Raw genomic sequence first — 14,420 nt, 5'->3', positions numbered from 1 at the left:
CTTATTAGCTATATCAAACACAGATCTCTCTTATTATTCTAAATTTAATTAAAAATAAAAGATTAAATATATTTTGATCCCTAAATTTGAATGTGATAATTAATATTTGTTTCAATTTTAATACTTTTTAGTCTCCAAACTTTAAAAATAAATTAATATATTCACTGTAATATAATAATATTAACTTCTTTTGAGTGTTAAACAATGTTTTAAAGTGACATTTATGTTGGATGTGTTGTAAATAGTTCAAACTATTAGTCTAAAAATGTCAAAGAATTTTAAGCAATTAAGTTATTAAAAAAATTATATTTATTTATTTTTAAAGTTTAATAAAAATGTACTAAAGTTTGAGATATAAAAAAATTCTTTGTGTAAGAATTAAAAACATATATTTAACCAAAATTAAATAATATATATTTTAACAATATAAAAATTGTATATACTACCATACAATTGTAAATAATCATAATCTTTTTAACTTTTTTAATTTATATAAATATACTTATTTAATAGTGTAAAAGCTTTTTATAATATATGTATAATAGCATCATAACATAATCAAACATGTAGTTTTTTATATTGGACTACGAATAAAACTTGAATTAAAATCAACGTTTAAGTAGGTTTATTAACTTGATATATACTTAGAGATATATATATCACTTAAAAGGATGAATGATGTGGTAAGGAAAAAATATTTTCTTTAAATTTTTTATTTTTGTCCTATAAATTACTCGAAACACTATTATATTTGTTTTAATAATGTCACAAAATGTTTCATACATTTCTTTATTAATGGAGTTTCTACGACTATATGGGTTGTATAGTTTTTTTAATAAGATGAATAAAACTCTTTCTCTTAATAGATTTTATGAAGTTGAATTAAAATTAAAGTTTTCTTTTATACTAATAAATCTTATCGAGAATTCTTTTTAACAAGATTTATTGAATTTATCTTCTTATTCTCTACCAAATTTTTTTTTTAATTTCTACACTCAATGTCATGGAAGGAGAACATCTTAAACATTTCATATCATTTGCTTACAAAACTTGTGGGACCAAAATTTAAATATTATATTTTAGATAATGATTATTTATTGGTTTAATATCTTATTTTGTTCCAAGTTTTGCTCGAAAATGTCAAATTAGTCAATTGTTTAAAAAGTGTGTCAATTACGTCCTCACTTAATAAAAAAATTTGCTCTTAAATCTGTACAAACGGTGTTAACTATTTTTCTCTTTTACTTTTTCTATGCAACGTAGGTTTTATAACAGGTTTTTGTCATATTTTACTTAATATATGTCAGACCTCATTAAAACGCACCCAAAACCCCTCTGCACGGACGCTAGGTGTCAAGCAACGAGGATCAGAAATCAGATAGTAGGATGCAGGTGTCAGTAGAAGAGCGGACACTCGTTTTGACGTGGGAAGAAAACTGACTTTTCTGAGACTTTTGTCCCACTCTCTTCTGCATGCAACCTTCTTCCCATACTCCGATATTCTCATTTTCTCCTCCTTCTCTCTAGAAGTCCTCCCTTCTCTCTACCGAAACTCACTAGTTCTTTACTCCGATCTCCGTTCAGGCACCATAGGAATACTCCCGGCGTCCCAAGCTTCAATTTTAACCGAACAGTTTCGAGTTCTAAAACTGGTAAGTTTCTTGTCACTAGCCGTTCGTTCTTGTGAACATGCAAACCAAGTTCGGGTTGCATGAGTCCTTAGTTTCATTCTGAACCATTTTGGTCTGTTGTTTGATTTTGGTTTGAAGAGTCGTTGAGCGTTGAGGGTAGAGGAAATCGTAGTTCGGCAAACTGAATTTCGGTCTGTAGGACGTTCGTTCACGCTCAGAGGTAAGGGAAACTTATCTAATTTAATTGTATGTTGTTTATACGTTCATTGATAATAAATGCATGTTGCTGAGTGGTTGAATGTATATAAAGTATGAATACGGATATGATTGTTTATGTGGAATATGATTTATTAGTGATATGGATTGTACGAAGTATGCAAATTAATTATGATATGAATTTTATAAAGTTATGGAATTATGTATTGAGAAATGAGTTGAAGATAAATGAGTCCTGAATATGAAATTTTCCTATGATAATGTACGTTCGTCATTGAACGGTCCTTGACCGTTCGATGTTTCTAGTAAACTTTTTTGAAATTGAATTCTTTCATTTGGAAAGAATTCTAGTTGAGGATGAACGTCTTCTTGTTATAGTACTGTGCTTGAGCGTTCGGCCAAGCGTAGTTGCATCTGAGTATTCGGTGATGAACCTAAATGTGGAAATTATGTGTATTCGTATATCTTGGTTATTCTTAAATCCCACTCAAATAGTATCTGATTATATTTATCAAACCCATTTTCTATAAGCTTAATAACGCTTGGTCTTATACCAAGTGTTCGTTCTAGGCAAGTGTTTGGTCTCACCCCAAATGCTCGTACGGAGTAGTGCTCGGTCTTACACCAAGCGTTCGTACTCGTTTCTGTTATAATCTATCTTTACGCAAATAACGTTCGTCCAACTTCAATAAGAACTTTCTTCTCTACTATGCTCGGTTATTGACTAGCATTCGGATTGCTTGATGTAAATTCAAATAAACTAAGTACTTATCAGCGTTCGGTTCTTTCATGTGAATTCTTCTAAGTATTATTACTGAAATGTCTTGAAGTGTCTGTATCGATTTGTTCCGGCCTAGAGTCGTAACACTTGGCGAGGTCTTTTCAGCGTTCGGTTAAAACTCTCAAGGGTCAGTTCATCTAATTGACTCATTTTGTAAGTAACGTCCGTTCTAGTCATTCCTGCGATATGCAGTTGACTTCTGTTTCTTTCGTAATCCTATAGTAATCCTCTCGGTCTTATTCTATTTTGGAACTGGAGACCTCTCTGTCTCATCCAAGTGTTCGTCCTCGTTCTGAGTGAGGATTGAACGTCCGGTATTGAGTATCTGTAAGAACCTTTGAACAAAGATGAGATTTAACTTATTGATAATGAAAGATGAATGTGAGAAAAATGATAATGAGAGATGAAATTGAGAATGATTAAGAATGTGATATGAATTGAAAATGTTGGATTTTGAACGAGCGTTCCAAGGAGGAACGACTCATGGATGAATAGTGGAATTGGTAAAGTATGATTGTGATAATGCTAAGCTGTCGATTCATCCTGATGTTCCGTGAGTACTCGTCCTCACGTAGAGGAGGGTAGGTCATGTGTGGGAACGACATGAGGTTCTAGTCCTTAGGGGTACTTTGGACAGATAGGACTAACCTCAGGTGGCACTTGATGAGAGTATTCCAGTTACTACATCACCCGAGCGCACGAACGTCGTAGCTACACAGATTTCATACAGTCCGGACAATCTGTCTAGTAGTAGGCCTTGCTTGAAACGTATGTTGAAATGTATTTAATATGTTTGAATATGAGAAGTGTATGTTTATGCTTGAATTAAATTACATAAGCTTACCCTGTATTTCCTGTGTTGTCTGGTTTTGTACGTCCGTCCTTGTTGTTGCAATGATCATCCTTGTGGATGTGAGCAGAAGGAGACGAACTGCTGGAAGAAGCGCTAGAAGAAGAAAATTTGATAGAGGTAGAAGTGAAGGCCAAACAATAGGACGTTCGGTCAGTAGTTTAGTATAGAAAAGTGATCGTTCGATCACCTCCCCTTTTGTTTTCATTTGATCGTTCGGTATGAATTTTGTAAACCGTTCGGTTAAACTTTCTTATCATGTTTGGTCACTTTTATAACTCTTTTATGTAAGGTCGTTCGGCCATGAACATTCGCTCCTTTTTAGTGTAAGACTGAACTGAAAATATTATTAAATGTAATTATTCTATTATATAGTTTATTGTTGTATTTTTGGGATGTTACAATATACATTTTAATATAAATTCTTTATAAAACTCTTTTAACCATTTTTTTTCTAGTCCCCATAATAACCTTTTAATTTCATTGGTCCAATGAAATGGGATAGGGTGAGCAGAGAGAAAATTGTAGAATGAGATTAAAGAAAGAAGGCTATTAAACAAAAGAATCTTAACTCGTATCTTTTTATTTATAGAGTGATCTCCCAATTACTTTTCATTTAATTCAGATTGTATTTTCCATCACTTTCTTTTAATATTGTTTCAATGTCTTTTTTTTAATATTAAGTTTCAATTAGAGATAATTCAGGAGAAAATACTTTTGAAATAAAATCTGATGATCTAAAATATAACATTTTTAATGGCCATACTTATTTTAATTATTCGACAAATAATACGCAGTATTAATATTCCAATTGAAATTCATAGTAAAAACTAAAAAGCTTGAGTTAATTGCAGCAAAATTTCCTAAAATATTCTTAAGGGTTAAATATGTTTTTAGTCCCTGAACTATCAAGCGATTTTGGTTTTAGTCCCTACTCAGAACTTTGATGGTTTTTAGTCCTTATTGTTTTGAAACTCTGAGTAATAGTCCTTAAAATTGGATGGTGTTAAGTTTCAGTGGATGTGGCAAACGGCGTTGCCATGTGATCACTGATCTGCTCTATTCTCTGTCTACCACGTTGGATGTTTCAATGTTTGAACTGAGATTAAGTTAATTAATTATGTTGTTTATTGAAATATGACGTAGGGTTCACAAGTGAAATTAAATTTTTGAATTGGGGATTTACTTTCACTCTCCGACGCCGGCCTCTCCCCCTCGCAGCTCCAAAAGCTTCCCTCCATCACCGGAAAATACCTTCTCATGGCCTCCGAATGTGCTGTCTGCCTCGACGACATCGCCACCGACCAACCTGCTCGACTCGTTCCCGGTTGCAACCACGCCTTCCATGTGGAATGCGCTGACACCTGGCTCTCCAAGCACCCTCTCTGCCCTCTCTGCAGAGCCAAACTCGACCCCACGCTAATCTCTTCCTCGGAAACTCTTCGCCACTGTACAGTTTCTCATCTCTCCTATGCAGCGCCAAAAGAGAGTGTGATTCGAAGGAACAAAAGATTCGAATGAAGCAAGAACAGTTTCAAAACGTAATTAATCAACTTAATTAATCAGTTCAAACACTCAAACATCCAAAATCGCTTGATAGTTCAGGGACTAAAAACATATTTAACCCTATTCTTAATTACATTTACATTTTTCTTCATATATAAGTTCAAAAAATTTATAAAAAAACAAAGATATTTTTAATTTAACTCATAATTTCATTTTTCTTTCTACATTTAATCATAACTTAATAAGCTTCATTAGGTTGTTCTTTTCTTAAAGCCATGATTCTTATGATTAGCCATTAAATTCTTTTCTTAAATCTCTAAATATATTAACTAGTGTTTTTTGAAGGAAGAATAATAACCAGGTTATTATACAAAATTCGTTTGTTTTCTAATCTAAAAATAGCTCATAATTGAAAAAAAAATACACAATTATATCTTAAAGTTATAAAAGAACTAAAATATAGAAAAGAAATAATAACATTATAAGAACATTATTAGTTAAAATTTATTGAAAAGTAAGAATCATAAATAAATTATACTAAACAGGTTATTACTTAAAATAAACGGGCCACATTAATTTTTGTGTACGAAAGGAACAAACAACATTTTGATACAAAATAGTTGCCAATGAAAAGTAAAGAAGAGTATGCAAAAAAACGTAAAAGAAAAGTAGAAGAGAGAGTATTTAAAGTAGAAGAAAAAAAAACCGACAAAAACCTACATTGATCCAAATTTTATTAAGTGAAAACATAATTGACTCACTTTTGAAAGGAGAGACTAATTTGACATTTTCGAGCGAAACTTGGAACAAAATAGGATATTAAACCTTATTATTTTTTATATGATTAATTTATTTATTTTTTATTAAATTTTTATATGATTAATTTTATACACTTTTATATATGAATTTTATATTAATTTATTCTTTTTAAGATAAAATTGAACATGATAAAATGATACATTTTAAGATTTTAAGAAGGAAGTTGTGGGCCGAGTAAAAAAAAGCAATGAAAGTTTTACTTAAACCGAACTTTTTTATAAATTTCATTTTACTTTTTAGCTCTTTCTTCAAAGAGGGTGCAATTTAATTTCCTAAATTTGTTATTTTTTTTATGTATGAGTTGGTAACGCCCCCGTACCAAATATGTTAAAAAGAATTTCTTGATGCCTAGATTACAACATTTGTATTGAGGGGAATGTGTGTAGTGTGATGGGTGATTTAATATTTAGATATAATAAAGTGATTATCAATTATGAGTTTGGAATGCATTTAATACTATATATTTAATTTATTATTCTTGTTTGTTTCAATAGGCATTTAATGTTCCGCAGACCCCAATATTATATAAGACTCTATCACCCTAGAAATAAGTTATTGAAATAAATACAACAATGAGCAATAACTCATCCTATTCTATGTCAATAGTCACAATAAATAAGTATTCCTCATCTCAAGATACATTTATTTTTCTTTGCTAATAGTAAAATAAAATAAAAAGTCTTTTTGTTTTGAATTAATCTGAATACACAGATCGTATAGAAAATTATTCTCGTAAGAGAGACTCATGAGAATAAAATGCAGAAATAGTAATGTGATAAAGTTATTGGGTAAAATCACTTATTCTCACCATGTGAATCCTCAATTATTGTCGTTGTTTTTAAGAAGGAATTTTAAAACAGATAAGTGTTGAAAAACTACACAAACAAAGGTTTGTCCACACACTAATTCCAACATTAAAATAGTGACAATGGTTTCAATAGGTTGTTGAGAGTAGCTCACGTATGAACAGTAGTTCCGATAATGACGTTAAAGTTGTCGGATTTTAACTCCAAATTCGCACCCATTATTGAGCCTGTTTAGAAGACGAAATGCAAAGATAGATAATCTTCCATTACATTAAAATGAGGATGAAAAGTATAATTTCTGTAGATATAGCTAATAAAAAACAATGTCCTAGGTGACTTTTAAGGTGGTTGTAACAACATCAACAAAATCACTGTGCGTTCATAATTGTAGGTGATGAACTATATACAAACTTTTTACTGTGTCAATGTGAATGAGTATGTGATCCCATCCCACTGAGTAAAGCAGAGAAGAGGGTGGAAATTTGGCAGAAAAGAAAATTTGTTGTGACCATTATCATACACCTTCGTCTGTCTCACCCCATTCTCCTGTGCACCTTTCTTCCACTAGAATATTTCTTGGATTCACTTTCCTGTCTGTGACTCTCATGGGGACAATGACCCATCATGTCTATGAATTTCTCTTTCTTCAAAAACATAAACACTAACAAACAATTAATTAATCTCTCACACTCTTTATTTTTTCCATGGTCACTCTCATTACAACCTGCAAGTCCTTTTTCGTCTTTACAGTTTTCGTTTTCTTTATAACTCTGCCTACTACTCTTGCATCTCTTCAGCGCAGGAATCAATAAAACCATCCCAGAATTAGGGTTTCTGCTAGCCATGCTTTTCACTTTTAGCTCTAAGGTTGGCCTTTCTATAGCTGTAGTTCATTGCTCAACTTCAACTTCTTTTTTATCTCTCTCATCCAAAACTCACCAAGGAAAGCTGAGAGTTTTCCTCTCCTTTCAGATTTATCCCTTCTTTTTATCCCAATTTCATGAGTTGGGTTTCCTTCTTTCCCACTTTTTCTCATCTGATCTTCACCTTCAAAAGTAGGGTTTTCTTCAATTGTGATCTGGTCACAGACTTTTGTAGTATGGCCTAATTACCTTGATCGGCACTAATTATTGTGAAAAAGTCTGTCAAGTGAAAACTGGTCTGCATATGAATCATTTCTGAGCTTATAATAAACTTGCATGGACATATCCACATACACACACACATATAAAAGAATCTGATTTTTGCTGCTATGGTACCTTTGCTTTCTTCTTCCCTCTTCTTGCAAGTACGTTCTCTCTAATGTTTCTTGTTTAAAGTTTTCTTTTATTTGAAACTCACTTTGTGGAAGTTTGGGCCAACAAGTGTCTTTTCAATATATTTCTCTTTAATTTCATGTTTATAGGTAGTTTGATTTGCTTTGATTTCAGATCAAGAGGAAATCTATGTAATTCCAACTTCGAAACCCGTTTTCTTTCTCTCCTTTGCATTCACTGATTTATCTGACAAAGTCTGAAAACATGCATTAAAAAAAACTCCTCCAAAATTACACATACACCTTTTGTTAAGTCAAATAATGTTATTGTCCATTCTGTGATAACCTTTGATTTGATGCTGTACTCATACCCCTCTTTCCCACTTTCATCTTAATTACAGAAATTTTATGTCCAAAGTCTGGATTAATAATATGTTGAAGCTTTAATTGATCCTCGATTCTTTGGTTGATCTGATTATACTGTCTCCATCTTGTGTCAGGAAAAAAAAATGTACATGTACTGCAGACTTCCATCAGCTTTGTCACATTGGGAAGGAAAGAGAGTGAAGGAGCTTCCCTCAGCCCATTCATGGACACAAAAGATTGGGTTGCAAACTTAATCACTAACTCATTCACACATTAGTATTGAGTTAGGGTGATGCTCTTTTTGCTATGATATGATTGTGTGAATGAAGTGGTGCACACGTATATTGTGACCCTCTTTCGTTGTGCTTGGACTGAAGGGAGCTCCTTCTTTCTGTTGCCTCCATTTGTTTCCATCTCTCAGATGGCTTTATGCATGTCTAAGCTTAATCTATATATACTTAGCACAAAAAAGGTGAGGCCAGTACACTGTAGCTGATGTTACATATCATCTTCTGGCTCTATGTAAGTATCTACTCTCTGCCAAAAAACTGCACAAGATTCAGCAAAAACATCTGCACAGTTGCATATGAACAGTTATCATGCACTAATTTGTTTAGCTTAGTCTTTAAAAATGATCACTGCATATATCTATATACGAATTTATGTTATTACTTAGTACACAAAACTCTATGCCACTTCCTTTCAGGTTATTTGGTAAGTTTCTCTTCGATCTCTTTCTCTCTACAGTACTTTTCTGAGTTCTTCCTTTGGGGTTTGGGAAAGCAAATTTTAGGTTAAAAGTGAGTAATTCATTTGCATCTGTATTGCTACTGTCTACTCTTTTCAATTTTAGGTTCCGTGACCTTACAGATAATTAGCATGTGCCAAATCATTATTATTATTTTTTTCACTCACTATTTCTGCTTATCCAATCTTTTTTTTTCCATAAATGTCTTATCATCACTTTATAATTAATGTTATTCATTTACCTAAATGTAAATGGCATGTGGGGTATAGTATAAAGAGGAAATAACATATGTATTTATGTAGTAAAAATGTATGCGAAAGTAAAGGTAATTTTTTTACAGCAGTAGATATCTACAAACTAAAGTTTAATTAAACTGTAGAAGAACTTGTTATTCATTTATGAGTGATATAAATCATAAGTAGTTTTGATTGTTGTTGCATTTGCATGTTGAAGTGAGTGTGAAGACGAAATTGAAGGTGTGCATTACTCATTTCTATGCACGAATTACTCAAATCTCTTTCATTTTCCAAGGTAGGAGGAGTATGGTTTGACTAAACAAATGCTGCTATAGTCCACGTTCGGATGTTCCTTCTGGCTTTAACACAGAGCAAACTGCATTAGTTAAATATTGATTCTCCTCTACACTCGAGAAGTTGCACCTGCAAATTTTCATTAACATATTGAATTGCCATTAACTATAAACAGTAATCTGTTGTGTCTTTTTGCCTAAAGCAGATAGTTTATCCCATCATAATGAGATTTATTTTAAATGTGGCTTTAAAATTAGTGATAAATACTTCTGACATGTATGCAGCATAAAGCTGAAACTTCTTGTGTTTCCTCAAGTTCACTGTGAACATTTGAATTAGTGTACAGTCAGGTGTGTGCCCTATATTAAATTTCATATATATATATATATATATATATATATATATATATATATATATATATATATAAAAGAAAATATATACAAAATATTTTATTTCTTGGTGTGTCTCAATTCTTTTATATGTTATTCGTAAGTTTAATACTCTACTACGAGATTAATGCTGAGTATGTAATTTTTCAATCAAATAAATGAGAGAAAATCTATTTGATTAAAAATGTAATACAAAATATTATCTGAAAAGTATCATTTCTAAAGTAAAGATTAGAACAAAATATTTTGCAAAAGTATTAGTATATCTAAATCATATTATATCGCCAGTTAAGTTCTATAATAAAAGTTATCTAATATTAATATATATATATATCGCCAGCATAAAATAACTGCAAAGTACTGCTCAAAGAAAAAGGTTACTGCCTCACATCAGAAGGTGTACATACAGTAATGTTGTTGAAATGAATGAGAATGCAATGGTAGAATAAAACAGATACATAAAAAATGACAACATCACAAAGATGCATTAAAATGAAACATCACAAACATTGTTTCATTTTAGCTGACACTGATAGATAAAAAAGTGTACTGAATTGTTTGAAAGTTACAAAATTGTGGGACCCTTTTATAACAACCATATTTGTATCTATTTAAATAGAACCACTACAAAAATAATTAATTTTAGGCGAGGTTGTTTTCCTGCGGTTTTTAAAACCTCAACTAATTTCCGGCGATTTATAACAAAACCGTCCCTAATATTTAGTTATTTATTTATTTTAGAATAATTTTTCCCTAACCCTAGTGTCCTTTCCACTCCTTCATTCCCGCTTCTGCCTCTTGGTCTTATTTTCTCCAAAATCTATTTGTTCCCCGTGCCGTTTCTTCGTCTTCAAACCAGGTGTGGAGTTGTTTCTTCATCTTCAAACAAGGTGCGGAGCTCTTGGGCTTGATTCCACTTTGGCAATTAAACTTGCAAAGAAATCTGTCGAGAAGAGAAACAAGGAAGCCCGTTGCGGAAGAAGTTGATAGAGTCATACCTAATCCGCTGTGCGATGGCCTCTGTCCGTGGGTGTGGTGGTAGGGAACTTTTTTCGCGATAATGGTGTTTCAGTGTCTTCACGGCGAGTTTCCGGTGACTCAGGTGCGGCGTTTTCACGACGCGAGGATCTCGTTCTCCAGCGTTTTAGCGACAACAGAGACTTGGATGGAATTCACGATTTATTTAAGGTTTGAATTCGAGTTCTATTTTTAGGGATTTGAATGGGGTTTTCTTTCGGTGTCCCATGATTTTGGGTATGGTTGTGGAGGAGAAGAAATTCCAGGTATGGAAGCTATTTTAGTGGGATTGATTGCTTGTATGTGGTACGATATGCTTTTCCCCTATTTTAATGTTCATTCCAGTATAATTGTATGTTTGGGGAATTAAAAATAGAATACTCTTCTAATCCTTGTAACTGAGGTCTCTCTGCATTTCTTTGATATTCCTTAGGTACATATTGCAGTTGTTGTTATCAAAGTTCTGAATATGGACTCAGGTATAGTGAAAAAACGGAGGGGAGTGAATATGGGTCTGGGTATGGTGGAAGGAAGAGTAGTGGGTATGGGGAAGAACAGCAACAGGACAATGGGTATGGTTATGGAGGGAGGAGTGAGTATGATGAGAAACCTAGCTATGGGAGCCAAGGAGGTGTTGAGAATGGTTATGGGCATCCACCTCATGAAGAGGGCTACCGAAAGTCTTGCTATGAGAAGCGTGATGATGATGATGATGAGGGCTATGGACACAAGAAATATGTAAGTACTACTGCATCATGTTTTATCTTTACAATTTTTTATAGGTTTCTAGAATAGTGGCAACTCTAAACTCTCTATATTAAAAATTATTCTCTGGTTTGACATCCTTGCGATTTCTGCTGTGACAATGGAGAAAAAATCAATCCAGCTTTCGTTGATAATGTGTATTTTGCTCTTGTGAATGTGCTGGCTACTAGTAACTTGAGAAACAAAACTTTGAAAGTGAAATGTTTTGAATTTGTGTGAAAGTTCCGAGTTTAAAACATTGGTTATGATTCAGTGATTTACAGGATAGAAATCTCAAATTAGAACATCGTAAAACCTGTTCGATGACAGCTAAGGAAATTCAATTTTTTTACTTGACAAGTCAATATAGGTGACCTGGATAGCCTACTATCAGTTCAGTTCAAGTGGATCATAAAGAAGAACAAAGAATGAGTAGAAGACCACCTCCTAACAGTGCTAAGAGGTCATCGAGCTTCGGTCACAGACATTTCTTTTCATCCCTTTAAGCCGATATTATTCTCCGGGTATTCATTGCAATTGTTTGTCGTTTTTTGTTTTATGGGCATTACTCTGGTACACATTTTTTCCCTGGGTATGAGACATTGGCATCCAATATCTATCAAGCATTTCTTTGGCTGCTAGTTACTTTTATAATAGTTTTTAACACTAAAAGTAAAGTCTGTGTTCAATAAATGATGAGTTGCCTTGGATGCCATACCCATCGGTGTGACACAAGAACTCCCTGATTTAGTTGGTTGCGTATACAATTAGTTTCACTTAATAATTAGTTGCATCATCCTCTTCTTGCTTGCAGTTCTGCTGATGGTGAAGTCTGAATTTGGGATACCCTTCAACATCGAACTGTGTCATCTGCATGGTGCTTAGTTCTATAATTTTTTTGGCATTCATATTTGTGAAGAATATTGTTGATTTTCAGAAATATGATCCATGGTACAAATTAATTTTATACTGCAGGTTACATAGTGCTGCACATGGTATTGTTGCTGTTGCTTGTGCTTCTTCCCTCGGAACCAATAAATTTGCCAGGTGCATCCTTTTCTACTTGATCTCCTCCAGTTCTGTTTTAATATCCAAGTATATTCTTGCTTTATCAATATTCATTACTCTATATATGTGTAGCCAGGGTAGGGATGGAATGTAAAAGTTTGGGAATTTGAGGATGCCGGTTTGTCAAGGTGTTGTAGTTCAACTTCTACAAATGTCTTATCCTTTTAGTTTTGAAATTGTTAACTTATTCTATAAAAATCCTTAATTGATTTTTTTAGCAGTAATATAAATGAAAACAAAATATACTATGCCTTTTTCCCTCGTCAATCTCCTTCATGCCTCAAACGTATTTTATTCATGGCTCAAATGGGCTAAGAAAAAATTTATAGGAACATTTGGACAGGACAAAAAATATTTTTGGAATCCAATTCAAATTTTCCAATACACATTCTCATTCTTACACAAAAACACACGTATATATTAGAAAAATAAAAAAGTTTAGATTTTATAAACTTTTATACCATTTTCAATCATTAAAAACACCATAGTATAATTTTTTATTAAGTTATGACACTAAAAGTCATAATAATATTAGTGTGTTTTTTATTAGTATAGTAGTATTATATTATCAAGTTATGTGTTAGAATGAATTTGAAAAGATGAGTTATAATTTATTTATGAACTAGTTGGTAAAGGGATTCACTTTTTTATGTAATAGTGTTTATTAGAGTTTATTAACAGGAAATAATTCTTGGTGGTTAGCTTGGGTTTAAGATTGTTTGGGGAATATAACTGAATATGCATGATGAGTATATAAGGTTAATGTGTGATGATTATATATGGTTGAGATTGTTTATAAATGTTTGATGATGTGTAAAAATAATGGTATTTATATATGACTTGGATAAGGGGTTGAAATCTGATTAGTGTATGAATGCACTATGTTTATGGGCTGAAGTGTCTTGTTTGTTGATAGTTGTTTTGTTAATAGAAACTAAACCTGGCCCAGACACTCAAGGTAAAAATCATTTAGAAATTCTGCTTGTATCTATATAATAATCTGTTTTGGTTATTGATGTTAATTTTTGGTGATCAATCTTCAGTAAACTTTAATTCTGGGCATTTGTTATATATATTATTGTTTGCTTATTATTCTCTTATAAGGTTTGAATTGTTGAATGCTTAGTTCACTCATAGATTTGTTTGTTTGTAGGTATATGATAAAGAAGCATGAAGATAATGAAGAACAAGAGTGATAATTGTTATTGCAGAACACTTTTTAATTTGTTATGTAGAAGTTTATTTTTAATTTTTAGGACAAACATTTGTTATTTCTTAAGTTTACAAGTTAATTGTATTTCTAATTTTACAGTTTATTTCATATAATAATAATTATTTTTGGTTTTATATTATTCTGGTTTAATATTAAACATATTTTATTTTAATCATATTAATCAAGTCATTTGAAAAATAAAAAAATTAAACTATTTTCATTACCGGCGGTTTTTTGATAACCCACGTAAATCTCGACGGTTGATTACAACCTCAGCAATTACCGGCGGTTTTTGTCAAAACCCCCACAAATTACGGCGGTTTTTGAAAAACCCCGCAAATAGCGGCGGTTACGAACAAAACCGCCGGAAATCTTTGTGACGGTGGTTTTCCCAGTGGTTTTGCCAACCGCGGGAAATGAATTTACCAGAGGTTAAAACCGCCGGTAATGCAGGAAAAAACCCCTGGTAAAATCTTTTATT

General features: G+C 32.4%; 2 long non-coding RNA genes across 3 annotated transcripts; both read left to right on the top strand.

Moving 5' to 3' along the window:
- The first annotated feature begins 7,091 nt into the window (after positions 1-7,091).
- LOC128197974 (uncharacterized) lies at positions 7,092-9,853 on the top strand. 2 transcript variants are annotated; one of them, XR_008250740.1, is made up of 2 exons: positions 7,092-7,864; positions 8,365-9,853. It is a non-coding gene; the product is annotated as an uncharacterized LOC128197974 (long non-coding RNA). The 2 variants fall into 2 exon arrangements; XR_008250739.1 differs by having other exon boundaries at positions 7,092-7,897.
- A 167-nt stretch (positions 9,854-10,020) lies between these two features.
- On the top strand, positions 10,021-13,997 carry LOC128197773 (uncharacterized). Its single transcript, XR_008250607.1, has 5 exons — positions 10,021-11,652; positions 12,020-12,182; positions 12,473-12,535; positions 12,634-12,705; positions 13,880-13,997. It is a non-coding gene; the product is annotated as an uncharacterized LOC128197773 (long non-coding RNA).
- The last annotated feature ends 423 nt before the right edge of the window (positions 13,998-14,420 follow it).

The sequence above is a fragment of the Vigna angularis genome, chromosome 7 (genome assembly GCF_016808095.1).
Source record: "Vigna angularis cultivar LongXiaoDou No.4 chromosome 7, ASM1680809v1, whole genome shotgun sequence".
NCBI classification, from domain to species: domain Eukaryota; kingdom Viridiplantae; phylum Streptophyta; class Magnoliopsida; order Fabales; family Fabaceae; genus Vigna; species Vigna angularis.
Note: the sequence above shows the minus strand (reverse complement) of the source record. Positions and strands in the feature narration are given on the sequence as shown.